The sequence below is a fragment of the Palaemon carinicauda genome, chromosome 11 (genome assembly GCF_036898095.1).
Source record: "Palaemon carinicauda isolate YSFRI2023 chromosome 11, ASM3689809v2, whole genome shotgun sequence".
NCBI lineage: Eukaryota > Metazoa > Arthropoda > Malacostraca > Decapoda > Palaemonidae > Palaemon > Palaemon carinicauda.
The window spans coordinates 114,183,416-114,205,915 of NC_090735.1; the positions used below are offsets into that span (position 1 = coordinate 114,183,416).

Consider the following 22,500-nt stretch of genomic DNA (forward strand, 5'->3'; position numbering starts at 1 on the left):
GAAAGCGAGTTCAGAATATTCCTCTCCCTTCTTGTGTGCGTTGTTTGTAATGGAGGAGGTGGCATATCTAGGGATGATCTTTTATGCACAGAGAAAGGTGTCCGCCCGCGATATACTTGGGAGGGCAAGAAATCCCGCTGGAGCGTCGGTGGGAGGGTGAGTGAGAGGGAAAGGAGGGGGGATGGGGTTGGGGGGGTGTTATCAGTTATCAGGTGTGGTTATCATCGTCCCGCCCTCTCCTCATCTCCAATTGTCGTAGGGCGGCTCCCCCAGGCAAAGATCCTTTGTCCCATACTAACGATGCAGATAAAAAAAAATGAAAAATATAAAGGATTCTTCCTTAAACTGATGTATAAGATATTGTATGCGGGAGGCAGTCTTGGCCATCTCTCGCATATCAGTCGTGACAGTCGGGTTTTGTTTGTGCTTTACTTTGTCTTTTGCTTTATACTGTATTTTTCTACAAGAGTTTTTGTAAGAGTAGCGGTTTCAACGATATCCTGGTAATTTTGATTTTTTAGATAAAGTTGTCATCCTCTCTCTCTCTCTCTCTCTCTCTCTCTCTCTCTCTCTCTCTCTTGCATTAGATGATGTAAGTGAGGTGATATTAAATATTATATAAACTTTAATGCATTCCCTTTCCTCTTAAAGGCATAAAGTGGCCTAAACTAAATCAGTAGTCAAATTTTCTTCAAGAATTTTTTACTGAAATTTCTTCTAACTTGATAGGGAATTTTGATTTAATTTATGCACTTCTAAAAATAACAAGGGGTTGCTGACGTGTTGCAACATTGTGAAATTGGTTTGTCATTGCTGTTGGATCTACTTATCAAAGTGAACAAATTCTATAATCTCTGGTTATGCAGTTTATTATCTCGGCCATGATAAAAAGTTCACTGATCGCCTCTCTCACTCAGTTCAGTGCTTGTTTTTCCCCTTTCATTGTTTTATGGTTTTAAGAAATATGGCTTAATATATAAGAGGGGTAGATCTTTTTTTAAATCTACCTAATTTCAAGAGGTTGTAATGAAAAATTTATGGATACCCAACAAATTCTCGAAAAAACGTCTAGAAGGGAAAGTACAATTCTATTTCTGTTTAGGTTAATGGAAATTCACTTTTTATGGAAATTCACTTTATTTTAATGGAAATTCAATTTTCTAGTGGGAATTCAATTTTTAATGGAAATTCAATTTTAATGGAAATTCAATTTTAATGGAAATTCATTTTTTTGTGGAAATTTAATTTTTAATGGGAATTCAATTTTTATGGAAATTCAATTTCTAGTGGGAATTCAAATTTTAATGGAAATTCAATTTTTATTTATAAGTCTCACAACATTAGACCATTACTGAAATTCGATTGAAAATAGCGGACTAAATATGAATATGGATTGATGAATGTCATCACTCATTGTACTTCACAAAGGAAAGACCTCACTTATGTCGTCTTCACTAGAATTTACTAGAAAGATTTTTTTTTTTTTTTTCTTCATCATCTCTTCTCTGTACAATATTCTTTGCTTTCTCTCTAAAGCTTTAGCCATAGCTCTTGCAACGCCCATCTATTCATGCGGGTTTGAAAGGAAATGCTTCATTAATCATCATAACCGATCCCTCGGTGTGAAAGATTATGCACATGCATTGTTATCCGTGTGAGACCTTATGCCTGTATTTTGTTGTACATTTTTTTATATAAAATCTAAAAAAATTTATCAACACTTATTTTATCAACACTTCTAGTATTAGTTTATATACGTTAGTTAATCATTATTTTTTAAACAGACTTAGGGAATCCACGCAACAATCATATACTTAGGTTTAATGTTAAATAAAAATTAAATACAAAAAGCATTAATTTCAGTCTCATAATACAAAAGCATAACTGGAACATTCTCTAGTTATTTTAGATACAATATTGACCCCATTACTAATAACTACAATAATACTCTATGTTGTTCTTTCACTCAATGTGCAATGTTTGGAAATTTGACTCAAGGCGAACATGATTATTAAAAAAAAAAAAAAAAAAAAAAAACATTTTTCCTTTGTTTATTGTTATTGGAATATAGCCATTCATTTATTAGATTTCTTTCTATTGCATAATACCACAAAGTTTTCAGTGCGTGAAATGTTATATGAAGAGAGATTTACCACAAGCCAAAGGACCAAGTTAGCGTAGTTTGTTTTTGAAGTATATTTTCATAAAACTATAGAATTCTTTCATTTGGTGCTTGAAGAAAATCGGGTTTGTTTACCCAAAACCTGTATTGTATTATACAAGCATGGGCCTTCACCCAAGGCGATCGGTAGGGGTGTAGAAACTGACGTTATATCAGCTGCCTTTGCAGATCATTTCATCGGACGTCCTTAATTTCTAGGGAAGATATAAGGATCAGTTCTGCAAATTCTTGATGGTGGTCAACCAAAGAAACCTTATCCGTACTAGCCTTAGTTAAAAACACCTAAAAGATCAGTTTTCAGATATTTATGTTAATACTCTACAGGCTAATAAAACCAATCTCTCACCTACTTGGTATATATATATATATATATATATGTATGTATATATGTATATATATATATATATATATATAATAATGTCACGATTTTCGCTGCCACAGCGAACCGCGACAGTTTTCTTCCTGTGATGTTTCTCGTATAATGAATTCAGTTTCAAAAAGAGGTTATTTCAAAGTTTTGCATATTTCAGTGGCGTCAGAAAGGTTGACCTTCTCATATACTGGACTGTATATGGTCCCTTGTCAAGATGTCGTACAGGGACTAGTATTATATTCCAGCTGCAAACAGTTGAGATTAGAAGTAGCTTAGACCTGCTTCTATATTTTCTTATTATCTCCATTTATCGCTTCCATGAAATAAACCGATATATGTGCCATTGTTTAGAGTGCCAAATCTCTTGACTCTCAATTGACTCTGATTAAGAAGAGATTTACGTACGGCTTAGAAAACACGGGAACCAAGGAGGTTTGGTAATTAACCTCCTTAATGACACACCGCTAATCATATTAAATCTTTAATCCTTTGTAGACAGACCTCTGCTAAGGGGCTGCAGATTAACACTTGGTTGGGATGCTAATTGGTAGTCTGGTTTCATGTTAACCTTCCTAAATAAAAAGTGTGTCATCACTGTTTTTTTTTTTTTTTTTTTTTTTTTGGTCTGCTTTCTATATTGTACGAACTTCTGGTTATCAATTTTAATATGCTTAATTTTACTAATCCTCCAGAGGTCTCGGACTTCACCCTTTTTCTTGTTTCGTTATAGTAAGTTAAAAGAATATTGAATATTGGCAACCTTTTTTACCGATTATGAAGTGGATTAATTGGATAACAACTCTCAATTATGATTGCAGGAAGGACAGTTGTAATTAAATTGTTTATTAGTTTGTGTATTTTACTTAGAAACAAGGCTGTTTGTAGACTAGATTGACGAACTAGAAAAGTATTTGGTATTCGGTTGTTATTTGTGTATCTATATTTGCGTGACTTGATAAATTTGCATCGAAGAACGTAATTATATCTTTGAACTGATGTTATAAGTTGAAAATAATTCCCAATGAGTCTTGTATTAAATCTCAATTTGTATATGCCTGTGTACCTGTGTATGTGAGAGAGAGAGAGGAGAGAGAGAGAGAGAATATATATATATATATATATGTTGTGTGTGTGTGTGTGTATGTATGTATGTGTAAAAAAAGTTAAGATAATAATTCACATTTTACAAAATGAGTGAATAGAATCGTGTGTATCAAATGCTGATGTATAATATGGATTCTCATGGCCTGTCGCACATTTTGTCCATTTGTAAAAGACATAAAATTTTCTTCCTTAGAAAAGGATGCATCGTCCAGTGCGATCAATCTGTCGCCTTCGATCTGTTTGGGCGAAAAGTCATAACCCCCTGACTGACCGCTGCTATGGAGGTTTGATGTCACAACGACATGAGTCATAATGCAAACTGTGTCTACTTTTATGATGTAGCCATCAATGCTGCTACATTCCTCGTAGTTCATTGTGGCGTTGTGAAATATAAGTTAAGGTCTTATCACTGGTAAAGGCAAATTCATAAATAAATATTACATCAGTGAAAATAAGTAATGTTCTTGTCGACGGGATGGAGAGAGAGAGAGAGAGAGAGAGAGAGAGAAAGTTGAAAGGGAAGTCAATGAAATCTTGGTGTCATGGAGGCAAAGGTGGTAGAGTTTGATTATTATTTAGGAGAATCCAATTGACATTATTGAAAATAAGAGAAATATATAAAGCATAATCATTTGAAGATTGCTAAAGAAAAAGAATGCGGTTATTACAGACAGGTGCTGTAGAGAATCGATAAAACTCATCAAAGTTGGAGACAAAAGAATTGATGTTTCCTAAGAGCATACCAAAGACTTGAGACGGCTCAGATAAGATGGGTAAGGTGACGAAATCTTCGCTTTCACTTGATGAAACGTTTCATCTAATAAATCGATCGATTATTCGTTGCGCTGAAAGATATACTTTTGTTTTTTAATTATTTAACGTATTCTTTTATTTATGATTTATTTTCATTGCTAATTACTTATTGCAGTGATTTTAGCAGTTTCCTGTGTATCCACTACGAAAGACGAATTGATACGTGTATCTTTTCGTGTTTAAAGGCGTAAGGTTCAAAGGTCGTTCTAAATGGCAGAGGCAAGGGTCAGTGACACTGCTCTATCAAGCGGACAAGTCCTAGAGACTGACCATATATACATAAGAAATGCGCCCAGGCCCTCTCTCCATCCAAGCTAGGACGAGGGAAGGCCAGGCAATGGCTGCTGAGGACTCAGCAAGTAGAGTTACCAGGCTCCCATTAGCTCACAAGGATAGTGAGGTTGTAGCCACTGAAGGAATCAATGAACCTGAGCGGGACTCGAACCCCAGTCTAGCGATTACCAGTCAGGGACGTTACCCAATAGGAGACACTAAATAACTTGTACTCATTATTATTATTATTATTATTATTATTATTATTATTATTATTATTATTATTATTATTAAGTGCTAAGCCACACTAGTTGGAAAAGCAGGATGCTATAAACCCAGGGGCCCCAACAGGGAAAATAGCCCAGTGAGGAAAGGAAACAACAAAAATAGAATATTTTAAGAATAGTAACAACATTAGAATAAATATGTCCAATATAAACTATAAAAACTTTAACGAAACAAGAGGAAGTGAAACTAGATAGAACAGTGTGCCCGAGTGTACCTCAAGCAAGAGAACTCTACACAAGACAGTGGAAGACCATGTACAGAGGCTATGGCACTACCCAAGACTAGAGAACAATGGTTTGATTTTGGAGTGTCCTTCTCCTAGAAGAGCTGCTTACCATAGCTAAAGAGTCTCTCTTACCCTTACCAAGAGGAAAGTAGTCACTTAACAATTACATAGCAGTAGTTAACCCCTTGGGTGAAGAAGAATTGTTCGGTAATCTCAGTGTGTCAGGTGTATGAGGACAGAGGAGAATCTGTAAGAATAGGCCAGACTATTCGGTGTCTGGGTAGGCAAAGGGAAAGAACTGTAAAGCCAGAGAAGGATCCAATGTAGCACTGTCTGGCCAGTCAAAGGACCCCATAACCTCTAGCGGTAGTATCACAAGGGCGACTGGTGCCATGTCCAACCTACTACTTATATAGGCCGGACATTTATTGCCCCCCCCCCCCTTCACCACTGCCCATATTCTCATAGTTTGATTATAAATCCAAGACTAATTTTATTCAAGAGACTCTTGACGACCGTAGGTAGATGTAAGGATGTGTTAAACACGTACTCGTTTCAATGGCAACATGCCTTTGCAATGTGAATTGAGTTTTGGTCGAGTTTGTTCTTTGAAAACAGTGGCGGAGCTCTATTTTGGGTCGATATTGATGGTAGCAGTGACGTGATTAACGATCTAATTCCTCGAACTGGTTGAAAATTCCCCATCATGAAAATTAGTCAACTTGACCCCCCCTCCTCCTCTTTTCTAATGGTAACTTGGCGTGAGGTAGTGATATATCATGTAAGGTGAATCTCAGCGGAAAGTTGCCATTAGATATTCGAAGTACAATCTCCCCCCCCCCCTTATATTTCAATTACTACTAACTTCCTGTTTTGAGTAGTTTTGATATTGCTTATCTAGTCTATAGAATGGCATTTGTAGTCTCTCTCTCTCTCTCTCTCTCTCTCTCTCTCATCAGTCTGATGCGTATTCTAACTTATGTAAAATTGAAAAAGTATTATCCATCAAAATTTGTATATAATATTTTCAGCCTATCAAACTGCATTTCAGAGAACCTAGATTTTGTTTCTGGTTTCGAGCGAGTATGGGAGTCTGTTATGGCTTGGAAACTAAAAATTATATCACGCTATTTTATTTACAATCTAATAATTTAGTCTGAAGTGGCCCCTCCCTTTGTTGCTGCCGCAATGATATACCCCTTTGATGTAGTCCTTTGAGTATCCGTTGTGGATATCGGAATTGATACTAGTCAAAGGATACCGGTATGTACTTTGATGCGAAAGTATTTTTGCCTATTTTTTCTGGTGAGACGAAGTTATGTCTTACCTCAGTTTGTGCGTTATTGCTTTTCATTTCTTTATGACCTTTTTTATCTTTATAATAGTGCTATATTTAGTGTCCTTAGCCTTGTTTGGTATAAACAATTGGAAGGAAACTGCTTTGAATCTTGTAGAGAATTGAACCGGGTAAAAGAAAAAAATCTCACCCTCCAGGGTTTTCTCTCTCTCTCTCCTCTCCTCTCTCTCTCTCTCTATATATATATATAATGTGTGTGTGTGTGTGTGTGTGTATAGTCTCCTTTCGTAGAAATTTGTCCTAGGTTAACCAAAGGTCTGTTAACATTCATGGTGATTTCAAATTCTCTGTAGTGTCTCTACTTGAAACAATTCTCTCCTTGTAAGACTGGTGGGCTGATGGCGGTTAATTCGACGGATTAGCTGTTGACGATGAATGTTGGAATATGAGATGACGTGTTTAAAGAAGCCGTGTTAGAAGATTAATACTAAAATTTCACTGACGCAACACTTAGCACTCTGATATTAAAACATCTGGCTAGGCATTAGATGTAAGTATAATAATAATAATAATAATAATAATAATAATAATAATAATAATAATAATAATAATAATAATAATAAAAACAGCATTTATTGCTTGACCAATTGCTTACAGGCACACACGAATAGATGTATTCAGTTCATATGCTTGTTTGGACGCTTGAAGTTACGGATAATTTATATAAGTATACTTTTGATCATTTCCCCCACTATAACTAAATTGAAGTTCTTAATACATTTTTTTCACAAAATCAGGTAATTGACTTGTTAAGGATAGATGCTTGTTAAGTTTTTTGTTTTTCAACAATGTACTTCCATGTCTTATTTAAAGTTCATATAGAAATTTAGTTTGGAGATATGAAAAGTCAAGTGTGGTAGGAAAAGTAGGTAATAAAAGGCATTCGTTCACCTCACACGTGCCCTACTATCTTCACACATCTGTGAGAAACGGAAAAATATTCTCTCTCTCTCTCTCTCTCTCTCTCTCTCTCTCTCTCTCTTTTATTATCCTTGTAATTTTTAACATTATATGTGGAATAGTTTCTATAAATTTAGTTTGATTGCATTATAACTCTCATTACAAGATGTTTATTTGTACTAACATGTGCATATAATAGCCTATATTCTGTATATATATATATATATATATATGTATGTTGTATGTATGTATTTATTATGTATGTGTGTGTGTGGTGCTTGCGTGCGTGTATGCTTGTTTGTCCTATATAGTTATTTACCTGTAACATTTGATCTTGTTCCTTAGACTTAGGTGCCAAAAATATTAAGAACAGAAATCCCCTTTAATCCTAACCGAGTAAGAAAGCGCACCAAGTGAGAACACCTGTCATAATGCTTTCTCGATGTCGGTAATGTGACGACGTGACAAAAGTTTCTCGATGGTGGGACGTCGATGCTTGTCACCGGTGAAAGCCAAGAGGGAGAGACTCTTCCTCTCAAGACTCGAGGAGTTTACAGAAGCAATAGAAAGGGAGGAGGAGGAGGAGGAGGTGTAGGAGGAGGAGGAGGTGTAGGAGGAGGAGGAGGAGGCTAGCTTCCTGTCCAGATTACCAGGCTGTGTGTGGCTTTAGATCTGGGTGAGAGGCGACGGCCAGTAGGTAGGAAGGGAGACGCGGGTTTAAGGGGAGGAGGCGCCTGGTGGTGACAAATTACTTTTTCCCTATACAGACATTCTCTCTCTCTCTCTCTCTCTCTCTCTCTCTCTCTCTCTCGCAGACATGTTTAGTATTGATTAATTGAATTTTAAATAGCTTGTAACGCTATATACACACGCTGACTGGTACGCACTACTGCTTAAATAAACCTCATGCCGCGCGCACACACACACACACACACACACACATATATATATATAATATACTGCTATTTATATGCATTAATTCATATACGGTCGTTGTCATATCTTCCTCAAACTGTCAATTTAAGTGTTAAATCTTGCTCTCCAAATGAATCCACTGCATCATCCTTCTCACATTTGCACTATATATTCAGAGCGACTATTAGTTGTTATATTTTGCGAAGTAGAAATACGTCAGGCGAGTAATGCATCCAACCAATTAATTCCTGTCTCTGATTAACCATGATGTGCTACAGTGACAGGTCGTCGATTCTACTCCATCAAAGAATATCATGCAGGGACTTGTGGATATATTCAGTTACATCGAAGTTACCGTAACTGCCTCATTAGGTTATAATCGCTGACAATTTTCTGCCACGATGATTAATCGTGGATTAGGTGGTTTATCGTGTGAGGCGAGCGAATGAGGTCCGTTGGCTCTCCAGCAGCCTGGTTTAGATTCTGTTTCTTGTTTTATTGTTTATGTGATGTGGTTTACCCGCGGGCCTATTTAGGTGGATGCTGACTTTCTTTGAAGAGATTTAATTACGGCCTGTTACGAGTTTCTATCATTTTTTTTTTTTTTTTTTTTTTATGAAGGAACGTTTGCAAGCATTTATAATGCAGTTAACATGATGAATAAGTCATAGTCAAACCTGTATCACTGCATCTAAGACCATAGGTCACAGGACATGGCCATTTAAGTTAATGAGTAAAATAAATCAATCTTTAGAGTGTAATTGTTTAAAGTTTTTTTTTATATTAGCTTGATATTCATGAGATTATTGTAAAACACATTGTGATCATACATTTGCAATATTTTTATAGTGGAATAAGAGAGGCAAGTAACATTTTAAGGCATAAGAAGAATATAGCATAGATGATATGAAGATGAATGAAGAATATACTAAAAGAGACAGCAAGGAGAAGAAAAGCAGAATCAACAGAAAAAGTAGCATTTGTGGAAAAGAATGAAAGGATACTGGATGAAATGAGTTAAGTCCGTGGCAAGATTACAAAGTTGATTAAAAGCTCAAATTCGAGACTAGTCGTGAGTTATGATATACGGACGACTTCCCTAAATTTCCCCTGTCTCAACGAAGAAAGCGAATGACCCGGCCAAATTTGCCCCGAAGAACCGGCAAGAGAATAGGAATGAAACCATGCTTTAGAGTAGAGAGCAGAAACAATGTATATGCGTCACGGGCTCTTGCCGTATGGGACCGTGGGACGGCCTGTAACTGGAGAGCCTGGTCATTGCGAACGTGAGACACTTAGAACCTAGTGTGGATCCCAGGAAAGAATTATTTTGATTTCCATGGCTATTAGAATTATAATTTTATTTTTCCTATACGAGCCTTTGATTGACTGGTACAAAGGAACGCACAAATGCGCTTCAGTGGGGGGGGGGGGCGCGTTGGTGGATAGATTCGCTTCAGTGGGGGGGGGGCGTGGTGGATAGATTCGCTTCAGTGGGGGGGGACGGGCGGGGGGCCGTTGGTGGATAGATTCTTCTGGTAATAATGGATCCCCCTTTATTTCATAATAAAAAGATTGAAGCAGTTAATGAAAAAAAAATTATACTTTGTACATGCGTTGTATACATGTGTATATACTAGTTTACATTGTTCATGACTTGAGGAAAGTAGCGGTTAGAGTTATCTTTTGTAGCTGTTACATGAAACTGTATTTTAAATTTCTATAGAAAACTAAAGTATTGTGCTTATTTTTCCTTGACATTTGTCTTCACTTGGTGTCATAATTTCTCGAGGTCCGTAGAAGTCTAAATTACAGATATCTGGTTTCATGTAGATTTTGTATACCAGACCGAATTGTAAATAACGGTCTTCTGGCCTTGTTATCCTGTTGTTAGCTGTAATTGTGATTCGTATTTCGTTATTTAAAGGTTATTTTGGTTCAAGTGCACTTGATATTATAAGATGTAAACACGGCTGATAACGAGAAAGCCATCAGGCTACGTCATCAATATGAGTGATTCAGAATAGAATAATGACATTGATGTAAACTTTCAATAAACATTCCGAGATTTACTCTTGACTGCAACACAAGCTTCAATTTCATTTGGACCGGAAAGCAAAGGTCCCGTTTATCTGTCATGTATATTTAGACGTGGTTTTCCTCGTTTCTCTTTTTATCAAGATTTCTTCCTGTTTATATCTTCATTTTCAGCATTACATCCTTGTAGCTGGTATCTCTCTCTCTCTCTCTCTCCTCTCTCTCTCTCTCTCTCGTGTGTAGTTTATACAATTTTTAATTAGTATTTGGCATTTTTTCATAATGTCCATTCCCTTTTTGGGATTTGCACAGTTGCTTTTACAGATTTTGAACAAATCAGAGCTTGTGGAGAGAGAGAGAGAGAGAGAGAGAGAGAGAGGCTGTGGTCAGTTGTGGTAAAGTGGCCTATTACCAAGTCTATTGTATCCTGTACCGCTGTTTCTCCGCCGCTACTACTGATGCTTCTGCTTCTTCTGCTTTAACTGCTACTTTTTTTTTTCTTCTTTGAATACTTCTTTAGGGAGCTGGCATACTCTCCATATGCTGCTTGCTTTTGCCTAGGCTCCCCTCTAGTGCACCAGAGTCAGGTGGCTTAGGACCCAATTTATGGGGCCAGCTTAGATAAACAGAGGTTCTCGTAAATGTTCTTGCCATTCTTTTTATCTTCAATAATCTCTCTCTCTCTCTCTCTCTCTCCTCTCTCTCTCTCTCTCTCTCTCTCTTGTTCATGGATCCTTCGCGTGCCGAATTGTTAGTCACGGCCAATTGAATTCGTTATTGTTTGTTTGTAAGTGGAGACGTTGTTCATGTAAGAATTTGGGTTTCTGGGTGTTAAATACACTGGAGGTTTTACACGTTTTTTTTTTTCTTTCCCGCGATCATTTGATACTTGTGTTTTTTTTATATTAATGTAGTTATTAAACATACGATTTGCCAATTATGTTCCTGTACCATTGAGCTTCTAGCATAAAATGAAACTACACATACTGTACACGCACAGCCTATATACAGTACGTATATACATACCTTTTGATAGTTAATCGTGTATAGGCTAATTTGTATGTATTATACTGTACATATGTGTATGTATTATATATTGTATTATTATATCTGCATATATATGCAGTATACCTACATTATATATATATATATATATATATGTGTGTGTGTGTGTGTGTTATGTGTGTGTTTGTGTATGTGGTGTGTTTGTGTGCTTGTACATATCATGATTGATCCAATCATTCATTTTATGTATAGCCTACATGTAGTTATGATAGCCACACACACACATACACACACTTATATATATAATATATATATTTATATATATGTTATATATATACTATTATATTATATAGTATATATATATGTATATATATTATATATGTATATGAAAAAACCTATAAATGTGCAAATTATCTATGTATATATATATATATATATATATATAAAAGTATATATGCGTGTCTGTGTGTATTTGGTAAATTTTGCCTGTAGATTATCTATATACATTTGCCTATGTGTATATATGTGCATATGTGCACATACGCACATACACACACACACAATCACATATATATATATATATATATATTATATATATATGTGTGTATATATATATTGTATAATTATGCATATAATGTTTATGTATATTCATATATATATATATATATGTGTGTGTGTGTGTGTGTGTGGCTGTCTACATAATTAAATAAAGAATGTGTTAAATATTCATATCCATGCTCCCTTTTATACAGCCTATGTTGGGTTATTCTGTGATCACAAAGGAGAACATGAATACCAAAGGCTTCTACGACGATTATCTTATAATGACTTCTTTCCATGACGAGATAATTGGCGCTACCTACCTTCATCTACAGCATATCCACGACGTACTCTTTATTGAGTTTATCAAAGCGACGCCAGTTCCAAGCTCACTCGGAAAAGTCGGTCATTTTTTTCTGTCCACTTTGCATTTTAAACCCCCCCCCCCCGTGTTTCTTCATATTCATTATGTATCTCGGCAGTATTATCGTGTGTGTAACGTACCGTTGGATCTGGCGTCTGTCTCTCTAGGTTTAATGTAATGGGTTAGATTTACGTGACCATTTTTTTTCCCTTTTTCATTGGTGTTTCTTCTTTATATATTTTCTCGCTTTTATGACTTGGTTTCTCGGCGTTTTATCGTCTTTCTTGCTTTCCTTGACGTCTTTTGCAGTTTAAAGGATGAAAGAGTTTGCTAACAGCTCCTCCTTTTGTTGTTGTTTTTCTTTGGCATCCAATACTAAAATCAATTTCCATTCTTTGTTTCTTTAATAAAAATTTCTTAAGTAAATAATTCAATAAATTTAAAGTAATTGTATTTGAGTCTATACTCTTGAGAAAGGGGAATACGAAAAATATAAGATTTAAATTTCTGTATCTATAAATATATGTGTACATGTGTATGTGCCGCAGCGCGTGTTTTACTGTCATCTCTTCATTTCTATAGTCTTCACAGATGAGGTATATTTGATACATATATGTTCAAACTGTCCAAAGGAAAGGGTTGGTAACTTGGGGACCTTGCTCTATTCTAATGAAATCTCCAGAGACGGATCACAACCCTGAACTGGCACACCTTATCAGCCGGTTGGTGTAATACCCGGAGATGATAATCTGGCACTGTGTAGATGCAGGTGTCTAATCTTTGAGAGAGAGAGAGATAAGATGATGAAGTTTATAATGGATGCCGTTAATAAACCGACGAGGTCGTCATTTTTTTTAACAACACTTCTTTATTGGCTGACACACCGAATGGGTTTTTTTAGATGATGGTTTTCGTGATGGCCGGAGGATTATTGTTTTATAGCGAAAGTTCGTCTTTGGTTTCTTTATTGCTATTTTTTTTTTTTCATTGCATGGTACATGAAGGTACAGTTTTAGATAGCTACTGATCTTTGGGTGAGAGAGAGAGAGAGAGAGAGAGAGAGAGAGAGAGAGAGTGTCATATGATTTTTAAGTGCTTACTATAAAAGTAGGAATGCACGATTGTGTATCACTTGTGGGGGGTAATGTAACCCTTTCTAGTTTTACTTTAGTCAGGATTTTATCGTAGAATAATAAATATTCATATGATGGTTTTAGTAATGTTATTATAAACGAGTACTATTAGAAATACAATTTATATTCAGATCTATTCTATTTAACCTAATACCTGCCACGATTATTGAAAAGCGTCAATTAACTACTAATTTATATGAGGGATGATAAACTGTTTTCTCTCTCTCTCTCTCTCTCTCTCTCTCTCTCTCTCTCTCTCTCTTCAATTTATATATATATATGTGTGTGTGTGTGTGTGTGTGTGTAGAGAGAGAGAGAGAGAGAGAGAGAGAGAGAGAGAGAGAGTATGTGTGTTTGTATGAGTGCATATTGATGATAACACCAGTTGCACTGCATCAGTTTATTATTGTGTCTGTAATTAAGAGAAACCCTTTCTGAGGAACAACTCTTGGGGTGTTTACCTTGTGAAATGTATTGAAATATATGAGAGCGACATTTCTTTCTGGATTTATCATAACAGTAAATGTTAATGTTATCATACCATCAGAGAAAATATTCATAAATTCTCACAAAATCAGGTCGATATGAGTTTTATAATGTCCTTTTATTGTGTGAAAACTAGAGCTGATGGACAATGATTGCAGGTTTCTCGTAATTTTCTATTAGAAATATGCTCTCTATCCAGAAAAGTGGTCGTCAGTTATCTCAAACTGAAAGATAAATGAATTCTTATGAAAATATTAGATCTGACCTCAGAGTGGATGCGCATATCGGTACGGTAGACGTTAACTTTGCAGTTCAGGCCTGGTTAGCAGCGGCAAGCAAGAAAGCGCTCTTGGGCGCACGCATGAATGAGTAAAGAAAGAGATTGTGGAAGGGGGAGTTATTTAAACAACCTATGCACGTGAGAATTCGAATTGCCGGGAAGGGAACGGCGGTTTTCTCTCTTCTGCCGTCTGCTGATAATACATGGAGTCACCTGGCAGAAGAAGAGGCAGGGAAACTGGTGTATAGACGAGTTTTTCATATTGTTTCGTACGGGAAACTCCCTGATCAAAGCGGTCCCTTTCATCTAACTTTGCCCTTGATCTCTGTAATCCTTTTTCCATGCAGGAGGAGTAGTCGATCGACTCACGATCATGTGAGAGTAAGGATTTGTAAGGAAATAAGGAAGTATTTCGGAGTGAAATGACCTCCCAAGTGAGCGATTGTCACTGGAACGTCGAGAAGGAATAACTGCAACAAATTAATGTTTTCCCCCAAATCCCAGCGTCTTCTTGTGGTCCGTCGGGGCCAAAGGTGAGAGAAACATTACCGCCGAAGAGCAATCATTTTCCCTCATCCAGAATGCTTCGGATGGCTTCGACTTTGTGAATCTAACTAGCTTTGACTGTTTCTGGTTAATCTTTGACGAAACTTGTTATCCTAGCGTATTTTTCAAATGATACAGTAATTTATTGTGCCGTTTCAGCCTATTTCGGGCCATATTTAATGCGAAAATCCGCTTGCCAGATCTTTATAGATGACCCAAGAGGAAGGTTTGGGATTCGTTCGCCATCGCCAGCGGTGGTCGCGGCCACGATGTGAGTTACCAGAGGGAAGTCGATGGCCAACAGTAAGTCTTATTTCACAAATTTATCTTACGTGTATTCGATAAGTTTCCCTCATCAAACTGCTCAAATGGTCATCCAATCGCGCTGTTTTATATCGGGCTTATTCTTCGAGGTGGGAGACGTGGCCAATGAAAAGAAAGAGCTAAAGTGGAGAAAAGGACTTGAAAAATAGGCCCCCCTTGATGGAGATTCATGGACTCAACATGATGGTTTTGAGCAGCAGAAGCGGTCGTGGTGATTGTTCCAGGAAGTGGCTGCTGGAAGTGAAGTGACCTGCTCTAGTTGGTCACGATCATGGCTGGTGGGGCTCCTGCTTCTTATGCTGCTGCTGTTGCTGCTTTTTATGTGCCTTATAAAACAGGTGAATGAGATGAGAATCTGTAGATTTCATCCAAAAACCATCATTAGTTACGCTGCTGAGTAGAGATGATGATTACGAATACATTTATCAATTTGCTTCTCCCCCTCCCCACCCTTACAACACTGTTTTGACCAAGGTTTTAAGTAAAATATAATTATGCCTATTCAAGTTGCTCCCAATGCAATGTGTTTTTTTTTTCTTTTTAAAAGACCTGGAACACTATCGCTTCAGTATGACATAAAATTCTTGTATATATGCATCTGATTTGTTTTTCTCACAAACACTCACACACACACACCCACCCACACACACACCTATATATATATATATATATATATATATATATATATATATATATATATATATATATATAGGTGTGTGGGAGTGGATTTATGAAATACAGTGTAACGTAATAAATTGTCTTTGTGAGAAAAATGAAACAAAAGCATCTGGAATTATTCCTAGTTACTGTGTTGGTCGTTGGACGGGTAATTCGTTTGCTTGTCGTAGTTAACGTGATTTTAGGCATGTGGGACTTTGGCAGAAGACCTCAAATCAAGTTAATTGAATATGAAGACAATCAAGAATAATTATGCATGATTTTCATTTTGATATTTGAAACTCGCACCTTACTGTTATTAAGGCAATTGATATTTTTATATCAGCTGCGCAATAATGAATTCAATTCTCTCTGCATTATTCTTTTGTGCTCTATTACCTAAAGTGTCTTATGACCCAGCCGTTCACTAATTGTTCTTCCGTTGTTGTCTTTCCTCCTACTATCCATTTAAACGTAATGGTTGAGTGTGCAGGAAAAGGGTTAGTGCCCATTTGCTGTCCTTTTCCCAGCCCAACTGTAATGAAGTTATTAAGAGTCGGGGTCCTAGGGGAACTGTCTGGGAGATTTTCTGGAGGGAGGGGATTGTGGGAGGTAGGGTGTATTGGTGCGATTTCTAAAGCCCCCGAAGGAAATGGCCACCGTCGACACCACGACCAATCACCAATCCCTTGCCTTGGGCACCTTCAAGAACATTTAACACCACCTCTCTCTCTCTCTCTCTCTCTCTCTCTCTCTCTCTCTCTCTCTGTAGAACAAACATCTCCGTTCTTTTATACCTCCGGATGAAAGAGTAAAGCATATACACCGTTAAACGGGGAAAATACCTCTTGATGTGGATGTAATTTCAGTAAGAGGGTATTTACAATGCACAACGCCACCGCTCTTAAGTTGTGTTGTTAGCAGGCTTTTAGCAACGCGGCCCTGACTTGAAAGACAGCGTCCTGATAAATCTTATGTAAGAGCATTAAATGGGTAAAAAAAGATATGTATATGATGTTTTGTTATGCTTTTAATAAATGAACCAATATTAAATATAATTTATTTTACGCCAGACAGAAAGACAATTCTGTAAGAACCAATGAGATTTCCAATTAAGACGTCGAAGTAATAAGTTTAAAATTTTTTTTTGAAGCGAAATTTTGTTTTAGAGCGTGTATCGTTTCCTCTCAGCCAAGGTAGAAGATTAGAGTCGTTGTCAGCGGTTTTGAGTAGCAGGAACATCGGGAAAACTCCATATAGGAAGTATGGTAGCTGCCATCTCCCTTAGGCCCCTTCACGATGGGGGAATGGTTTACTTCACCTGCAAAGTAGGCTCCGAATGGTTAGTGTTTTCGGTTACTTGAGGTGAGAATATCATACAGAAGTTCTCTCTCTCTCTCTCTCTCTCTCTCTCTCTCTCTCTCTCTCTCTCGACGTGTTTCAGATAATTGATGTTGGAAGTCGAGTCCTGCCCTCTTTGCAGTATGCCATTAGAAAGTGCATGTATTCCTTGGTTTCCATGTTTATATAACTTAATGGTTTTCAGGGCAAATGTTTTCACTCGATGACAGAGTGCAGGGTTTACTTTTAACAAAGTAACGATGTTTTTCTCTTTCATCACCCTATTTTTTTCGCAGGACCTTTTATCGGCCGTGTGTGTCGGTCCATTTTGTGGCTACGCTTTTATAAGTATTGTCCATAGTTTTCTTGAACAATCCATTAATTTCATTATTGCTTCTTTATCAAATATTTCTTTTATATTATTTTTTATGCTTGTACGATTTCACAAAATGGTTTCTTTAGATTTTGGGCAACTCGTTGTATATTTGTATCACATCATTACGAAAGTGAAATATGAAAGATCTTTCAAGCGTTATTTGTATCCAGTGAAAACGAAGAACAGATTACATACTCGTTAAGCGTATGTGCAACATCGACAAGGAGCTTGTACCAGGTACAGTTTCTTCCGCGATCATCAACTTCTCGCGAACAGCCCGCCGGCTGTTTTGGTGTTATTTCTGGTGAGAGTGGTCACACATGCATGAGGTAGCACCCCTCCCTTGATTTTATTATTATTATTATTATTTTCATTTTTTATCAAGTCTTGTTGTAAAAAGCAGGGTGCTACAAGCCCCTAGTTCCAATAGGGAATGACGAAGTTGTGGAATGATCTTCCTAATCGGGTGGTTGAATCAGTAGAACTTCAAAAGTTCAAAGTTGGAGCAAATGCTTTTTTGTTGACCAGGCGGACATAGTCTTTTTATAGTTTATTTATGACATATTTGTTTTTGATGTTGTTGATAGTTTATTATATGACATGTCTGTTTTGACGTTGTTTCTTATTTTAGAATGATTTATTGTTAATTTGTTCTCTTGATTTATTTATTTCCTTATTTCCTTTCCTCACTGGGCTATTTTTCCCTTTTGGAGCCCCTGGGCTTATAGCATCTTGCTTTTCCAACTAGGGTTGTAGCTTGGATAGTAATAATAATAATAATAATAATAGCCCAGTGAGGAAAGGAAATACGGAAGACGGGATTGAGTACAGTACTGAAATTTTTATGTATTTAGCAATAGCCTATTGAAGGATTGGGAAAGACACCTCACGTAATATTATGCCGTATATAATTCGTTATCATTTCACAATGTGTGGATTCTTAGGTTGCCGAGTGGCAATCAACCATTCCTATTGAAGTATCAGATTGGTAGTAAGTCTGATTCAGTATTTCATCAGCCACGTTCGTTTTTCCGTATATTTTGCATTTTTTTTATATTGATTGACCCATTTATTTTGGGTAGTATTTTGACATGGTTTCTTTTTAACCTATTAGTGGTAATGAAAAATGTCCTTTCAATTACTTACAGGTTTCTCCATTTTTGTATTGTACGAGTCATTTTTTTTTATATTGCAAGCGCTGTGAAAATTTCGCCACTATCTATATGATTTTGATTTAAATGATCTCATTATTAGTTTTATAAATCTTATAACAAAATGGTGTAAAAAGAAAAAGGAAAATACGCATTTTAAGAAGAAATAATTCAGAATAAACGTCGCCTAGGTGTTCAATTTATGCAGACGTTAAAGAAATCTGCAAAAGAAAGACAGTTTGTGTCCAAGTCGAAGTAACATGCTACAATCTCCAATGAGTGTGTTGGGTTTCCTAAATCGGCGGTTTGTTTGTTGCCGTCTCCTTCTGTCGTCGTCTTCGTCTTCGGTCAAAATCGTGACAGAAGCGGCCTGCCATCCTCTGCCGTCTCCTCCTCCCGAGGATCCAATTTCCTCCCCCCATCCGGCACTTCTGAGGCCTTTAGCATTCTTATACGAGTGGCGACTCATGTGTTATGGTGGAACATGATGTGTAGCAATATACTTGCTCTCTCTCTCTCTCTCTCTCTCTCTCTCTCTCTCTCTCTCTGTGGTGGTTATTTATCGTTTTATATGAAACTAAAATATTTTAGATTAAAATGATTGCTTTTCAGACTGTTTTTTGACGTTGACTTATTTTTGAGGATATCGTAACGTAAGTTAAATTTGCTGGAGTTACAGTTGTGATTACATGGTTGAAATGACATAGTTTTTAGGCCTACTGTTTTAAATTTTCACGGTATTTAACTATTTCTGTAGACAAGGTTTGCCTACATGCATTTATGAGTATAATTGCTAGTTTCATTAAATTATTTGGTTAAATTTAACCTTTGCCATTTTTTTTTATTTTGTGGGAAATTATTCATTTTCGTACATCTGTGAGAAAAGTGTATTATTAGAGCTCTTTTGTTAGCCTGTAATTGTAAATTTTCTTTATATATATATATATATATATATATATATATATATATATATATATATATATATATATATTCGCAAACTTTCAATCTGCATTGATCCTTGCCATCAGCATTTCATCGAAATGAAAGATGAATTTAGTTTTACTTTCTAAGTGAGTAATTTCTGTCTTTTCTATGGATACGTCATATTTGTACTTGACCTTTACGTGTACCAAAATGTGCGTTTTGCGAGTGCCCTCAAGCTTCGTCAGATTTGGTCTCTGGTCGACGTGTGACTGTGTTCATGACCTCGTCTTATCGGCGTCAATCCCTGGCGGCTACTGTTAGATAAGGTCCTTTTATCAGGAACATAATGTTTGGAGGATTATCTATTTAGTTCATGTTTTGTGGAATGACACGGGTATCACACCGAAGGTTGTTTTGTATCCGGGACTAGCTTTTAGCAGCCATGTTTGAATTTTGTAAAACATCGTGGGGCCCTATTGTTCCCAACGGAAGTCGTTGCTAAGTGCAATGACTTTGTTTGAATCTAATTTCAGTGTCTTGATTTCGTTCTTGTTTTGATTTTTGCTCTTTAAGGTTAATTTTTTGTTTCACCTTTCTGTTCCTCTTTTCTCTGAAACGTTCCATGACGTGATTATTTTTTTCTGGAGGGTTGTGGTGTTTGGCGTTATTATTTCGTTCGTGTTCGTTTATTCCTCTTCATGTTTGTCTTAACTACCATTTATTTTACTATACGTATATTGCTGGTCATCTCGACTTCGAAAAAAAGAATTATTCGATAGGTGCTGCAGCTGCTTTTGATGTCTCACTGTTAGCCACCCATACGTTTAACAGCGTCGTCACCAAGATTTTTAAACAGTTTGCTCTATTTTGTCCATTTTACGCAGTAATTTTACGCAATAATAATAATAATAATAATAATAGTAATAAATTTAATTGACAAACTCATGTTGATACCGGATTATTGAGATATCATATAAAAAAGAATCCTGAAGGGGAAGTTTGTATGAGAATTGTATTTTTGGAGGCATGTGCAATAAATGGTATAACAGCAGAATATTATATCTTTCATTGACGTCCTCAATTGTAATTTCCATCCAAATATACCTTTTAATTCTGCATTTTTATTCTCCAGCAATTGGTTTTACCCTTGAACAAATCTTGAGGTATGTCACACTATACATTCAGAGATGGCCAGCTTTTGAAACACCCCCCTGATTTGTCTTTCATCGTTGACCATATTTTAAAGACTTTTAGCTTGCAAGTTATTTTTAAGTTAATTGAACATGGTTTTATTGAAATAATGACTTAGCAGAGGTGGATAGATGTAATTGATCTTATTGCCTTCAGTATTTTGTAGATAGGCATGGAAAGAATTAGAAATAGTTGATGAAGAGTGTATGGGTATTTGGAAATGCAAAAATGGAGAAAAAAAGGAAGATCCAAAAACTTCTGGATTAATGACGCTGAAGATATATTGGAAGAATTTCCTCCATATTCAGGAAACAGGAGAGAGGTAAATTACGCAGCACCCGTAGAAGGGCTGACTTAATGTTGATGAGCCTTTTATGATACATAGATAGATAGTTATAATGGTAAATTATGAGTTGAAAGTTGAAGTTATATAACGCTGTTCTTAGAACATAACTTAACGTTGCATTCAGAAATTGGGGAATATTCTCACTTACGCCTGGAAAACTCCAAATAATTAAGTATTCAGTTATGTATAAAGTATGAATATGAATGCGGGAGTTTATTTGTAATAGATTCGTCGACAATTTGCACCAGTCACTGCACTCAACAAATCACTTAGTGTCAAGGGATAAGACTTATCTCAAGCTTGGGCATCAACTGATCACGTATCCCACGTATCTCTATCCCCACTTTTTTATCAGTTAAATGACGAACGGTTTTATGCTTGTGTGAGGCAAACTGTTCCTGGTATCAGAATACAAAACATTTCAGGAGAACTTATTGATTATGGACTTTCGACTTATCTGTGATTAAGCTTCTCCTTGCTCATGTAGTTTCATTTTCTTATTTGTTGAAGATTTTGATTGTTAAATCAGATTGGGTTTGTAGATGTTAACCCTTTCACCCCCAATGGACGTACTGGTAAGTCCTTGCAAAAAACTGTTATTTACATTTTTTTGCATATTTTTTATAACTTTATGAGAAACTTCAGGCCTTTTCCAAAAGAATGAGACCAACCTGACCTCTCTATGACAAAAATTAAGGCTGTTAGAGCAATTTAAAAAAAAAAAAAAGATATAGCAAAATATGTTTGAAAGTTCAACAAACCTGGGGGGGTAAAAGGGTTAATAATTAATTCTCTAGTCACTATCACCAATGGACCGGCATTAAAACCATTGATTAATTGATTGATTTGGAGTTTTCTGGCATCCAGACATCGATTAAAACCATTCATCCGACATTTATGGATGGCTATCTCTCATTCTCCTTTGTATTAAACTACATACTATCTTGATTTCAAACAGACAGACTTCGTCGAGCTAATGATCTTTATACAGAGGTATTTGTGCATATAGACGGCTTTTTACAGTTCAGTACGGCCGAGAGAGAGAGAGAGAGAGAGAGAGAGAGAGAGAGAGAGAGAGAGAGAGAATGTCCAGTTTAAGATAATATTCCACTTATTACTGTCCTCCTACATACTAGGTGAACAAGTACTGTAACCATCGAATTCCTATTACTACTTGCTCTTTAGAAATATTGTTTCTGTCAGGAGTTTTCTTCCCCATATGAAAATTGTATTAAAATAGTGAATCCGTTTTGTTGGTGCTATTTCTATTTGAGTTTTGTTTTCTATTTTTAGGTTAATTATTAAAATTGTAGCTTTTACAATATTTGTGTTATATATTTCATTACGATGGTATATTGACGTTATTTT

General features: G+C 36.3%; 1 long non-coding RNA gene across 1 annotated transcript in view; it reads left to right on the forward strand.

Moving 5' to 3' along the window:
* LOC137649753 (uncharacterized) overlaps positions 1 to 22,500 on the forward strand; it is a 164,066-nt gene that overhangs the window by 141,159 nt on the left and 407 nt on the right. The gene's annotated exons all lie outside the window — the stretch shown is intronic.